The following is a 15324-nucleotide window of genomic DNA, read 5'->3' on the forward strand; positions in this document are numbered from 1 at the left end:
TCCATAACTTCCTACAAACACAAAAACAACAACAATTTCACGCAATATCTACCAATAAATTCCAAAAGTCAAGTAAAACCATATACAAATTAAGTGCACAAAATGCACTTATCAAATTCCCCCAAACTTGAACTTTTGTTCTTCTCGAGAAAAACTAACACAAACTCCACTCAATTGCAAGAACAACAACCATCAAGAATGACTATGGATTAATGACCTCAATATGGAATTCCAAAACAATTTAAATCCAATCATCTCTGCCCTACTAACACTTGAAAAATAAGTTATCTAGAAAAGTAATTCAACCTCATAAACTCATAAACTCCGCAACTCACGTTTCAAAATACTCTTCTCTTAACTCAATTCAAACATTCACAAATCATGAGGACTTTCATGGTAGAACAGGATCAAATTCAAGGATATATCATCACAACCACACTCAATTGGTTTAATTCAAAGAACGTAGTGTGTGCGTGTTTCGATCAAGAATTCATAATCATTTAAGTTTCAATCAACAGTACATTGGCTAAATTCTCGCAACCCCTCTCCACTAGTATATTGGGCAACTATGACTCGGTCAATAGGACTTAATAAGCTTCTAATGCAAGGCCTGACTCATGGCTACAAATGAAGAAAAAAAATTCAAATAAGGAGTAATTCACATTTATGCTCAAACTCTAATGTCAACTCCTTTTCATTCACAACTTCACACTTATTTCCCTTCATTGATTTTTCAATTTTTTTTTCACAACTTTTCTTTTCACAACTTTTTCAACTCTTTTTATTTTCTACTACCTTCCTCATTTCCATTCATCCACCACACCATTCCATATTCACAAATAAAAAACTAGGAGCATATAACAATTTAGCATTCAAATTACTCTCTTAAAGGTTGGAAATAGTGTATAAGCTATTTAGGTAGTCAATGTAGGACCTTGAAATAATGACGAATGGGGGTTTCATCACACGTTTAAACGCATGCCATTCGGTTTTCAATAAAGCTCAAACAAGGTACTAGGGATAACAAATATAATAGGTAGCTTGAAAGGCTCAAACGAATTCAGAAAAATCGCCTAAATCATTCCTAATCACAGTTTTACCCGTATTTCGTCTCGAGGGGTGTCCGAACTAGTTCTAGACAAGTCTCAATCCACAATTAAATCATACAAATCTCAATCAGTGCAGAAAGTAATAATCATCAGCAGTAAACGATGATTTTCACAAGTAGTTTCAGAATTCTCGTACCTCTAAGTACAAATATGCGTGTAAGCTCAAATGGGCAACTAAGGATAAACTGATTCAATAAAATTCAAGGCCCAAAAAAAATCCAAACAATGCCTCAATCATTTTTATGTTTGTCTGTCTCAAGATTCAGATTCAAGCAAAATCACAGAATATATAGGAGTTCAATTTTTCACTTGGTTCCGTTTATTTCAAAATTTTGTCAGCTAGGCAGGTAGTCATGGACTTCAGTTACAAAACAAAAATTAACATCATTGGCCATCAATCCATTTCATTATGATTTCTCAACATCATTCACCAAAAAACCACAACTACATAAATTTCTCAAATTTTTCTCAAATTCAGCCACACACCAACACAACACAACTCCTAAGAACCAAACAACTAAAATAAAAACAAAACAAAACCAAAAGCAACTAAATAAAAACAATAAAATTCAGAACTGACACAACTCCCCCAAACTTAGTACATTCATTGTCCTCAAGGAATTAAAACAAGAAAGCATAAAGGACATGTACCACAAACGACGACCATCAGTGGTCGTCGCCATCATCAGCGGCATTATCATGGGACGGACCAGAAGGGCCAAAAGTGGGCGGCCACTGTGGATACAGAGGAAATGGATGAGTCGAACTAGCAGCCTGTGGAAACTGATGTCTCAAAGCATCTGTAAAATCCAACATGTAGTCCATAAAGACACCAGTAGTCTGCTGAAATGTCCAAAACTCTTGACGGTGCGCTCTCAATTCATCCTCCAGAATAGCAACACGATCGGGCGCAACAGGGGGTGCTTGAGGTCGGGGTGCAGGGCCACTTCGTGCAGCTACTCGCTCATTAAAATCTCGCCTCTCAGCGCGAGTTCGGTGCTCAGAAGCCGGTATCATGCGAAAAGGAGTATGACAAGCAATAGGAGCAGTAGCTTTCAACAATTCTTCATTTTGGCCCCACTCAACTCCAGCCGCTTCACAAAGATCAGTGATAAGTGCGGGCAAAGCAAACCCGCCAGTCGTCTTACCTGCCGCCACACCCTGAATAGTTGCTTGACAAATCTGTCCCAAGTCGATTGCTTTGCCCTCCAAAATACAATAAACAAGAATCGCTCATTCTCGTGTCACCTCATGCTCGTGGTCAGTCGATTTAAGATGAGCACACACAAAGTTGTACCATAGCTTAGCATCAGGAATTAGCTCGGTCTTCTTCAACTTAGAAGGCTGATGATCATGGCCCATGCGCCATTCCGCGCCCGGAACACAAATACGGCTCAGAATCTCCGCGTAATCCACTTCATTCGCTCGGTACTCCGCATACTCATCGTGAAATACTGGTGGAAGGTTGTACAGGGTGTTAATAGTGTGAGCATCAAAAGGCACCAGCTGGCCTCGGACAAGCACTTTCAACAGCATGTGCTTTACTTTCAAGTTTGCATAAAATGTTGGAAAACTGGCGAGTTCCCAGACCAATTACGATTGATACCCGGTGCAGCGGAAGTTTAAAATATTTTCATGGAACGTTTCCATGGTATGGGTATCAACCGTTCATCGATTGAATTACGTGTGTGTAAAATTTAAATAACAATTAAATAAATTTTACCTCAAATCTCGCAACGAGATTAATGGACACCAACAGAACAATTCTGCTCTTGTTGTCTCTCCCTGGAACCGATGAACGCCTTCAATCAGGTCCACGAACAGAGGTTTAATCCCTCTGATAGATTGCACTAGAAAATCTATCAGAAGTTTTCTGCGAAGAGAATACACGAATTTGATTCGTTATTCCTTACTGCGATTCAAAATCACAGACCGGAATTTTCTCGGGCAGAGGGAGGGAGAGGCGGCCGAAAACGTTTTTGAGAGGGGCTAGGGTTTCGAAAATCCTGTCTCAAAAAATTATGACCTATTGTGTGTAATTTCTGTACTGAAATAACTTATTTATAATGCAGGCCACTAACACCTTAGGGCCCATTAGTCATAAGTTAGGGCCCGACAAGCAAAGCCCGCTCGTTCAGAAATTAATATAAAATTCATCGTGACTCCGATTGATGAAACGATTTCACCAATGTGCACAGAAACCATTTCTGCACGTTTTAAAGTCAAAATAAATTTTCCTGAATCCGAATTCAGTGGTTTCCAAAAATGTCCATCCCTATGTCATTTTAGGAAACCCTACTCCCTTACTCTTAATTAAGAAGTCCAACTCCTTAGTTCATTAAATTTAACTCTTTAAATTTAACTATCTCAACGGGGATTAAAACTCCATTACACTGTGTGACCCTCAATGGTTCAGGGATACAGCTAGCCGTGGGCTCACAACTCCTTGTGACTCGGAACAACACTTTCCGACTTGCCCAACGAATCATGGTAAAGCGCCTAGCAACATCGCCCCATGATTCCCTAGGTATCACTGATAGTGCCTACAAGAACCAGTAGGTTTTGGTTAACGTACAGTACGGTCCCTTCATCCATATATCCCGATCGAATCAACAACCATTGGTATATCGAGAGTCGCTCAAGATTCGATAACTATGCAATACATCTTGAAGATCAAATTAGTGACATCGCATGTGCTACTAAGAAACCATTTCTTAAATCACATCAAGTACTCTGGCCAGAGATTTGTCACACTAATATCTCCTCAGATCGCATAGGATATCCACACTCGCAAGTATGTGGTGAATCCTTGACAACAATGCATTGACTCCTATATGTGTCGTAACTGTACCCAATCTCGACACCTGATGACCCCCTCAGAGTCGGTAAACGAGTCAAAGCACAGTACTAGCATATAGAGTCTCCATGATGTTTCAAGTCGTAAGGACTAATGGTGTACAACCAAAACCGCGGACTTTATCCACTCGATAAGTGATAACCACTTGGAAAGTCCGGATAGGGTAGTTCGACTATTCATCCTATGAATATCCATTTGCATGCTTCGAACATCTCCATGTTCCCTACCAATGAAACGTGGTACTCCGCATCGCAAATGCTAGTCTCAAACTCGAGCGATCCTTATCCTTATTATCGGACGGCTCAATCGACTAGGAACGGTTTTAGAATATACAGTGACTATAAGATGTATTTCATGATAGACATCTCCATGTTCTACCACATCTTACATACACTATAGTATATTCAAGGTCTTTATCAAAACAACAATAGTATATCACAATATAACAATATGAAGTAATATAAAGTCATTGCCATAAAAGTGTAAATAATATTAAACAAAAGATTGTTTATACAAAGAGTCAACAAAGCCCATAGCCACACAGTTGGCTCACTGGGCACCCACTCTTACAATCTCCCACTTGCCCTATAGCCAACTAGTCATACTACGTAGACCCATTGCTTCGCGATGTTTGTCAAACAATGGTCCTGGCAAAGGCTTAGTAAGTGGATCAGCGATATTGTCTGCAGAGGCCACTCGTTCGACACTGATGTCTCCTCTTTCCACAATCTCCCGGATTATGTGGTATTTCCTCAGTACGTGTTTGGATCTTTGATGAGACCTTGGTTCCTTTGCTTGAGCAACGGCACCCGTGTTGTCGCAGTACACCGGGACTGGACCAACAAATTCAGGAATGACGCCCAACTCTTGGACTAAATTCCTCATCCAAACGGCCTCTTTAGCAGCAGCTGATGCTGCAATGTATTCAGCCTCAGTGGTGGAATCCGCTGTGGTGTCCTGCTTGGAACTCTTCCAAGAGACAGCACCACCATTGAGCATGAACACAAATCCAGAGGTTGACTTCGAGTCATCCACATCACTTTGGAAGCTAGAGTCGGTATAGCCTTCCAGTTTGAGTTCTCGTCCTCCATAAACCATGAACATATTCTTAGTCCTTCGCAAGTACTTAAGAATGTCCTTCACGGCTTTCCAATGCATCTTACCAGGATTAGACTGATATCTGCTCGTGACACTCAGAGCAAATGCTACATCCGGTCTGGTAGATATCATCCCATACATGATACTACCTATAGCTGACGCATATGGTACATGTGTCATATTCTCTATCTCTGCATCAGTCTTGGGACACATAGACTTGGATAGAGAAACTCCATGACACATGGGTAGATGTCCTCTCTTGGACCCATCCATTGAAAACCGTTTCAATATGGTATCGATGTAGGTTGATTGAGTGAGTCCTATCATTCTCTTAGATCTATCCCTATAGATCTGTATCCCAAGAATGTAGGATGCCTCACCCAAATCCTTCATCGAAAATCTACCTGATAACCATATCTTTGTTGACTGCAACATCCCTACATCATTCCCAATGAGTAGGATGTCATCAACATAAAGTACTAAGAATGTCACCGCATCCTTAACTACTTTCTTGTACACGCAAGGTTCCTCCGGGTTCTTGATGAAACCAAAATCTTTAATTGTTTCATCAAATTTCTGGTTCCAACTTCTTGATGCTTGTTTTAGACCATAAATTGATCTCTGAAGCTTGCATACCTTATGCTCGCTTCCCATGGATGTGAACCCCTCAGGCTGCTTCATATAGATTTCTTCCTTAATGTCTCCATTAAGAAAAGCAGTCTTCACATCCATCTGCCATATCTCATAGTCATACCATGCAGCTATGGCAATTAGGATTCTTATGGACTTGAACATTGCGACTGGTGAAAAGGTTTCATCATAGTCAACTCCTTGCCTTTGAGTATAACCTTTCGCCACCAATCGTGCCTTGTAAGTCAATATCTTACCATCAGGCCCAAGCTTTCTTTTGTAGATCCATTTACACCCTATTGGAACAATTCCATCGAGAGGATCCACTAAAGACCAGACTTGGTTAGTATGCATCGAATCCAATTCTGATTGCATAGCTTCAAGCCATAAATTCGAATCCGCATCAGAAATTGCTTCCTTGAAGCTTCTTGGATCACATCCAATGTCGGGTTCATCTTGACCCTCTTCAAGAAGAAGACCATATCGAACTGGAGGTCTAGAAGTCCTCTCGGATCTTCTAGGTGCAGGCGTGTCCAGCAATGGTTCCTGAGGTGTGGGATCGTTATTTTGTATTTCGGGTTCTTCTTGAACTTCTTCGAGTTCCATCATCTCGCCTTTCTTATCCAATAAGAACTCCTTCTCCAAGAAGGTGGCATTCCGTGAAACAAACACCTTTGTTTCAGCAGGATAATAGAAATAATATCCGATTGAATTCTTCGGATACCCCACAAAATAACACAAGCTGGATCGACTATCCAACTTATCTCCCACTGTCCGCTTCACGTAAGCAGGACATCCCCAAATCCTCAAGTATGAATACTTAGGAGCTTTGCCATTCCATAACTCGTATGGTGTTTTGTCCACTGCTTTAGTGTGGACGTTATTCAACAACAATACCGCCGTTTCAAGCGCATAGCCCCAAAACGAAGGTGGAAGCTCAGTGAAGCTCATCATGGATCGAACCATGTCCAACAAAGTTCGATTACGACGCTCCGATACACCATTAAGCTGTGGTGTCATAGGAGGAGTCCACTGAGAGAGAATCCCATTCTCTTTTAGATAGTCCAAAAACTCGGTACTCAAGTATTCTCCACCTCGATCCGATCGAAGTGCTTTAATACTTTTACCTAGCTTGTTTTCTACTTCAGCCTTGAATTCTTTGAACTTTTCAAATGCTTCAGACTTATATTTCATTAAATATAAATACCCATACCTAGAATAATCATCAGTAAAGGTAATGAAGTAGGTGTGGCCATGTTGAGTCCCTACTCTAAATGGACCACAAACATCTGTATGGATCAAATCCAACAGATTTTGACTACGTTCAGGCTTCCCCTTAAAAGGAGATTTAGTCATTTTCCCTTTTAGGCAGGATTCACAAGTAGGTAGAGAGTTAATATCAGACATATCAAACATGCCCTCTCCCACTAGCTTGTTCATCCTCCTTGAGGAAATATGACCTAGTCTAGCGTGCCAAAGGTTTGCCGGGTTTTGACTATCGATTTTCCTTTTGTTTGTTGTCGCCGGTTTGTCAATACAATTTACTGGAACGTCTTTTAGTTTTAAATTGTATAGATCGTTTTCAAGTTGTCCATTTCCAATTAAACATTCATTCTTGTAAATATTGCAAATCCCATTCACAAAATTACAAGAATAACCATCTCTATCAAGCATAGAAATAGAAATAATGTTTTTAATTAAATCTGGCACAAATAAAACATCTCTCAACAATAATTTAAAACCATTCTGCAAAATCAAACAAACATCTCCAACGGCCGTAGCTTCAACTCTGGAACCATTCCCGAGCCTCAGCTGGGTCTCACCCATTCTAAGCCTGCGACTTCTTGTCATCACCTGCAAATCATTGCAAATGTGAGATCCACATCCGGTATCCAATACCCAAGAAGTTGTATTAAGTGACATGTTTATTTCGATATAGAACATACCCTTTGCAGTTCCCAACTGCTCAAGATACTCCTTGCAGTTGCGCTTCCAATGACCCGGCTTCTTGCAGTAATGGAAAACATCCTTGGATTTTCCATCGTTTGAAGCCTTTGTCTTTTGCTTCTTCTCGGGTTCCACTTTCTTGGGTGGGGCAGAACGTTTCTTGCCCTTCATACTTGGCCCCTTCTTAGCAGAAGATGAGGAGCCCACCAAGAAAGCTGGCTTATCCTTCTTAAGTGTGGATTCATATGTAACGAGCATATTGACCATCTCTTCAAGGGTGGCCTCTATCTTGTTCATATTAAAATTTATCACGAATCCATCAAATGAAGAAGGAAGAGATAGAAGCAGCAAGTCCACATTGAGTTCATGCTCCAACACCAAATCAAGGGTCGCTAACTTCTGTATGAGCCAAATCACTCGTACCCCATGATCACGGACCGAAGTCCCTTCACGCATGCGGCACGTCATCAACTCCTTAACAGTAGAGAACCTTTCAGCCCTCGACTGAGCCCCAAAAAGTTCCTTGAGTTGCGTGTGAATGTCAGCAGCATTCACCGTGTCCTCAAATCGCCTCTGGAGTTCATCAGACATCGAGGCTTGCATATAGCATTTGGTCTTGATGTCATGGTCACACCATGCATCAAGTTTGGCCAATTCCTCCGGACTTATGTCTGCTGGTGCTTCCTTCGGAGGTGCTTTCTCTAACACGTAGAGCATTTTCTCCGAAGTTAAGACAATCTTCAACTTCCGGAACCATTCCGTATAGTTGGCGCCAGTCAGCTTGTTTTGTTCGAGGATCGAGAATAAAGGATTTCGCGAATTCATTGTATGAAATACTGAAAAGGAAAAACAGACATATATCAATGATTGTTTAACAATTTACTAAGACATAAAATAGGCGAATTTAATTTTATGAATCTCACTCCCACTATTTTAACGATTTCACCACCCTCTAGTGAAAACGGGAAACTTTTTCCTTAGTGAGAACATGGAGTCCAATTGACAAACTTATGGTCCCGAATAATATCAGCCAACCATAATTCTCAAAAGGTAGAGCCCAATTGCTTCCAAAGCAACCCCCATGTATTTACCTCATGTCCAATAAGGGCCCAATAATATGACGCCGTTTAAAGTGACATGTCAAGATGACCCATCAATATTAAGTTGTGATGGACGGTCGCCATGTGGATCCCCCAATAATATGAGCCGATCCCATGGGAGTTCCACCCAACTTACAACATTTGTCGATCCAATGTACAGCTTTCCGACGGACGGGCCCCCCCAATAATATGAGCCGGACCGTATCCGCGGGTAGCATCACATACATTGACCGTTGATGGAAGGTAGGAACATTTAAACAATATTTAAATTTCCTTTATTTATCTTGATATAAATTTTAAATCATATTTAAAATGAGGGATTTTATTTATAAAAATATTTGTCTCATCATATTTAATTTATTGCATGCATTGCCGGATTCACGCAATTTATGTCTAAACATGCATACAATCATAATATCACATATTATATAGGATGATCGATTCCATTTCTAATTGACCCGTGGTTGCCAATCACGGGTCTTAGTCCAATCCTAGGTAATATGCAGTATGCAAATGCAATCCTATTACATATGCTTCCAATTTACATTTCTTCAGTCTTCATTGTCTGCTGGGCCCACCATCTTCAAATCTTGATCTCCCACTAAATCTAATGTATTTACAATAAATAACAATGACAAGTAGGGGATACATTTTTAGGGGGTGGGAACGGGCTATAAACCAAGCCCACTTTTATTACATATGACATTCATATCGGGCCATAAACCAGGCCCATTAATAAAACCAACAACAATAAAGACAAAATGTAAATTCCTAACATACACCTACAAAATTGGTCATGGCAATCGATCATCCTTATCCAATAACATTTAATTCAAAATTAATTTATTGGATAACATGCTGTGGCAATTCAAATTTAAACAAGATAAAATCATATTTTATATATAAAATCACATTTCACATATAAAATCATATTTTATCTCCATATCAAATAAAATCATATTTTATCTATAAAATCCAATTTTACAAATAAAATCATATTTTAATATATCATAAGATCATATCTTATCATCAATTGTACCAAAATAATTGATTTCAAAATTCAATTTACGGATAAAATATTAAAATTTTCCAAAAATTCAAATTTATCCAAAATCAATTTTAAAATTTACGGACTCGAACAATTCGATCCGAAATCTCGTGAACCAATCAAAAACAATTTTTGACCGGACCAAAAATAAAATTTTAACATATTAAAATTAATTTTTAATAAAATATTAATTTTTCCCGCGGGCCACCCGGGACACTCCCGGGTTGGCCCGCACCCGGGGCGCGGGCCGGGGCAGCCCGGCTGCCCCCTTAGGGCAACAACGCTTGCTGCCCTGGCGGCGCCGAGCGCTGCCCTGGGCAGCGCCGAGCGCTGCCCTGCGCAGCGCCCAGCGCTGCGCTGGGCAGCGCACAGCGCTGCCCTGGGCAGCGCCGTGCGCTGCCCTGGGCGGCGACGGTCGCCGCCCTGGGCGGCGCCGTGCGCCCCCTTTAGGCGGCGCCGTGCGCCGCCCCTGGGGGCAGCGACCATCGCTGCCCCTTCCGGGCAGCGATCCAATCGCTGCCCGGGTTTCGCCCCCGGAAAAAAATTTTTTATTAAAAATATTTATTTTGTTTCAAAAACCGAGACTCAAAAATTTTGTACAATTGATTAATTCAATCGATTGATCTGAGCAACCTTGCTCTGATACCACTGTTGGAAAACTGGCGAGTTCCCAGACCAATTACGATTGATACCCGGTGCAGCGGAAGTTTAAATAATTTTCATGGAACGTTTCCATGGTATGGGTATCAACCGTTCATCGATTGAATTACGTGTGTGTAAAATTTAAATAACAATTAAATAAATTTTACCTCAAATCTCGCAACGAGATTAATGGACACCAACAGAACAATTCTGCTCTTGTTGTCTCTCCCTGGAACCGATGAACGCCTTCAATCAGGTCCACGAGCAGAGGTTTAATCCCTCTGATAGATTGCACTAGAAAATCTATCAGAAGTTTTCTGCGAAGAGAATACACGAATTTGATTCGTTATTCCTTACTGCGATTCAAAATCACAGACCGGAATTTTCTCGGGCAGAGGGAGGGAGAGGCGGCCGAAAACGTTTTTGAGAGGGGCTAGGGTTTCGAAAATCCTGTCTCAAAAATTATGACCTATTGTGTGTAATTTCTGTACTGAAATAACTTATTTATAATGCAGGCCACTAACACCTTAGGGCCCATTAGTCATAAGTTAGGGCCCGACAAGCAAAGCCCGCTCGTTCAGAAATTAATATAAAATTCATCGTGACTCCGATTGATGAAACGATTTCACCAATGTGCACAGAAACCATTTCTGCACGTTTTAAAGTCAAAATAAATTTTCCTGAATCCGAATTCAGTGGTTTCCAAAAATGTCCATCCCTATGTCATTTTAGGAAACCCTACTCCCTTACTCTTAATTAAGAAGTCCAACTCCTTAGTTCATTAAATTTAACTCTTTAAATTTAACTATCTCAACGGGGATTAAAACTCCATTACACTGTGTGACCCTCAATGGTTCAGGGATACAGCTAGCCGTGGGCTCACAACTCCTTGTGACTCGGAACAACACTTTCCGACTTGCCCAACGAATCATGGTAAAGCGCCTAGCAACATCGCCCCATGATTCCCTAGGTATCACTGATAGTGCCTACAAGAACCAGTAGGTTTTGGTTAACGTACAGTACGGTCCCTTCATCCATATATCCCGATCGAATCAACAACCATTGGTATATCGAGAGTCGCTCAAGATTCGATAACTATGCAATACATCTTGAAGATCAAATTAGTGACATCGCATGTGCTACTAAGAAACCATTTCTTAAATCACATCAAGTACTCTGGCCAGAGATTTGTCACACTAATATCTCCTCAGATCGCATAGGATATCCACACTCGCAAGTATGTGGTGAATCCTTGACAACAATGCATTGACTCCTATATGTGTCGTAACTGTACCCAATCTCGACACCTGATGACCCCCTCAGAGTCGGTAAACGAGTCAAAGCACAGTACTAGCATATAGAGTCTCCATGATGTTTCAAGTCGTAAGGACTAATGGTGTACAACCAAAACCGCGGACTTTATCCACTCGATAAGTGATAACCACTTGGAAAGTCCGGATAGGGTAGTTCGACTATTCATCCTATGAATATCCATTTGCATGCTTCGAACATCTCCATGTTCCCTACCAATGAAACGTGGTACTCCGCATCGCAAATGCTAGTCTCAAACTCGAGCGATCCTTATCCTTATTATCGGACGGCTCAATCGACTAGGAACGGTTTTAGAATATACAGTGACTATAAGATGTATTTCATGATAGACATCTCCATGTTCTACCACATCTTACATACACTATAGTATATTCAAGGTCTTTATCAAAACAACAATAGTATATCACAATATAACAATATGAAGTAATATAAAGTCATTGCCATAAAAGTGTAAATAATATTAAACAAAAGATTGTTTATACAAAGAGTCAACAAAGCCCATAGCCACACAGTTGGCTCACTGGGCACCCACTCTTACATAAAATTCACGAACGACTGGGACGACTACATCCTGAGGTGGCTTAACAAAATTTAACCATTGACGCCCATTCACAGCCCTACCAATTGTATGCAAAAACTCATCGTTCCCAAATCCCAATGTCGTGTCAAACCCACGCTCCAGTAATATCGTTTTGCCTAGACAATTTTGATAATGCTGTTCGGCACTCTCATTTCAGAAACGCTGCGGCTCAGGCTCCGGATTAGCATGAGAAGAGGATGCAACATATTTTTGTTTCTTCTTTGGTGCCATGAATCAAACATGTAGTGTGCACCACAAGTCACGCACAAATAACCAATTTACCACAATCACAACTTCCCCAAACTTAAATCTAATCCACAATCCACACACAACAACAACCGCTTCCGCAACAATCCAATAGAATTCACACTTCAAAGATCGATTAATCAATTAATACTTCAAGACCCACGAATCGCACGAGTAGAATTTGCGAAATACTCACCACCCAAAACAATTGTAGAAGTACCAAAAGAATGACTTACTCCATATGAGTCCGAGAAGAGTAGATAATCAAAAGCTTCCCCAATGTACAATCCTCCAAAAATTAAATGAGGCGTGCCCTGGATAAAAGTGGTTCGACCGTCCTGCATCAAATAGATGATGAAAGAAATTAGATTGTGGGGGGGGGGGGGTTGGAGATGACGAGATACACGAGCCGATTATAACAATAAAAAAGGGGAAGAATTCGTGAGGAAGAAAGTGGACAAGAAATTAGGGAAAAGATTTGGGAGAAAGGAAAGAAAAGAGTAGGTTAAATGGAAGAAATCGGTGACGGGGCGGGCGCGCGAGAGGTAAGGGCGGGCGCGCCTACATTCGTTTTGTGAGTTGTGGAATAGCAGGGGCGGGGCGGGCGCATGACTGGTAAGGGCGGGCGCGCCTACATCTCGAAATTTTTTTTCAAAAGTATGGTACAGGGACGGCGCGGGCGCGCTAAAGAAGGGGCGGGCGCGCCTTGAGCTCGAAAAAATTCACACAATCTCTGCAGGAGCGGCGCGGGTGCGCCTAAGATCAGAGCGAGCGCCCCTCAATCTCGAGAAAAGTTGATTGGATTGAATACGTGACTGCGCGGGCGCGCCTGTAGGTGGGGTGGGCGCGCCTTCGACTCGAGATTGGCATCCAAAATACTGAAAAATCAAAGAAAAAAAACAAATTACTTCCAAAACAACAAAATTAACAGTAAAAACTAAAAACAAAATTAAAACGAGAAAGCAAAGACAAAAACTAAAAAAAAAATTTGGGTTGCCTCCCAAAAAGCGCTTGGTTTAAAGTCATCAGCCCGACGTGCACCAGTCTTTAGTTGGGATCATCAAGCAATGCACTGGATGCAGGTAGTACTTTGTTGCCAAAGTAGTGCTTGACTCTCTGCCCATTAACCTTGAAAGTTCTTCCATCTGTACATCGCAATTCAATGGCACCATGTGGATAAACTGTCTCTATGAGAAACGGCCCTGACCATCGCGATTTCAACTTCCCTGGAAATAATTTCAACCGAGAGTTAAATAGCAAAACTCTCTGACCCTTTTCGAATTCCCTATGCACAATGACTTTATCATGCCACTTCTTTGTTTTCTCTTTGCAGATTTTGGCATTCTCATATGCTTCACTTCGGAATTCATCCAATTCATTCAACTGTATTTTCTGCAACTCTCCGGATGCTTCGAGATCCATGTTTAGCTTCTTGATAGCCCAAAACACCTTGTGCTCCAATTCCAACGGTAAATGACATGCCTTACCAAAAACCAGCCTGTAGGGAGACATCCCAATGGGTGTTTTGAATGCAGTGCGGTAGGCCCAAATGGCGTCATCTAGCTTGATTGCCCAATCTTTCTGATTTGTCTTAACCATTTTCTCCAAGATTTGCTTGATTTCCCGGTTAGAAATCTCCACCTAGCCATTGGTTTGAGGATGGTATGCACACGCCACCTTATGCCTGACACCATACTTCGTGAGCAAGGTATTAAAAATCTTATTGCAGAAATGCGTACCTTCATCACTGATTATTGCTCGTGGAGTTCCAAACCGCGTGAAGATATTCTTTTGCAAAAATTTAACTACAACACGAGCGTCATTAGTTGAGGTGGCAATGGCTTCCACCCATTTCGAAACGTAATCAACTGCTAACAAAATATAAGTGTACCCAAAAGAAGGGGGAAATGGACCCATAAAATCAATACCCCACACATCAAATAATTCTACTTCTAAAATATTTGTGAGGGGTAATTCATGCCTTCTTGAAATATTTCCCGTTCTTTGACACTTATCACATGATTTCACCAAGGTATAACTATCTTTAAACAACGTAGGCCAATAAAAACCAGATTGTAATACCTTAGCAGCAGTTCGGGTGGGTCCAAAATGTCCTCCATATGGGGAGTAATGGCATTGTTCCAAAATTTCATTTGCCTCTTGCCCCGCCACACATCTCCGAATCACTTGATCGGCACAACGTTTGAAAACATAGGGATCATCCCACAAGTAGAACTTAATGTCATGGAAATACTTCTTCTTTTGATGTCTATTCAACTCTGGAGGCATAGCACCACAAGACAAGAAATTCGCAATATCAGCAAACCATGGAATAAAGGAACTTACCTCAAAGATTTGTTCATCCGGAAACAATTCCTTTATGCTCTCCTCCTCCTTCACGTCTTCTAGCTCCAATCTTGACAAGTGATCAGCAACTTGATTTTCGCTACCCTTCTTGTCCTTGATCTCAAAATCAAACTCTTGTAAAAGTAGAATCCACCTTATCAAGCGTGGCTTGGCATCCTTTTTGGCAAACAAGTAGCGAATTGCTGCATGGTCAGTATAAACAACTACTTTAGTACCAATTAAATATGGACAAAATTTATCAAAAGCAAAGACTACTGCAAGCATCTCTTTTTCGGTGGTAGTGTAGTTTTGCTGTGCGGCATCCATGGTGCGACTGGCGTAATATATAGCTCTGAAAATCTTATCTCTCCTTTGGCCTAATACCGCGC

This window comes from Henckelia pumila, unplaced genomic scaffold, assembly GCF_033568475.1.
Source record: "Henckelia pumila isolate YLH828 unplaced genomic scaffold, ASM3356847v2 CTG_170, whole genome shotgun sequence".
In the NCBI taxonomy this organism is placed as follows: Eukaryota; Viridiplantae; Streptophyta; class Magnoliopsida; order Lamiales; family Gesneriaceae; genus Henckelia; species Henckelia pumila.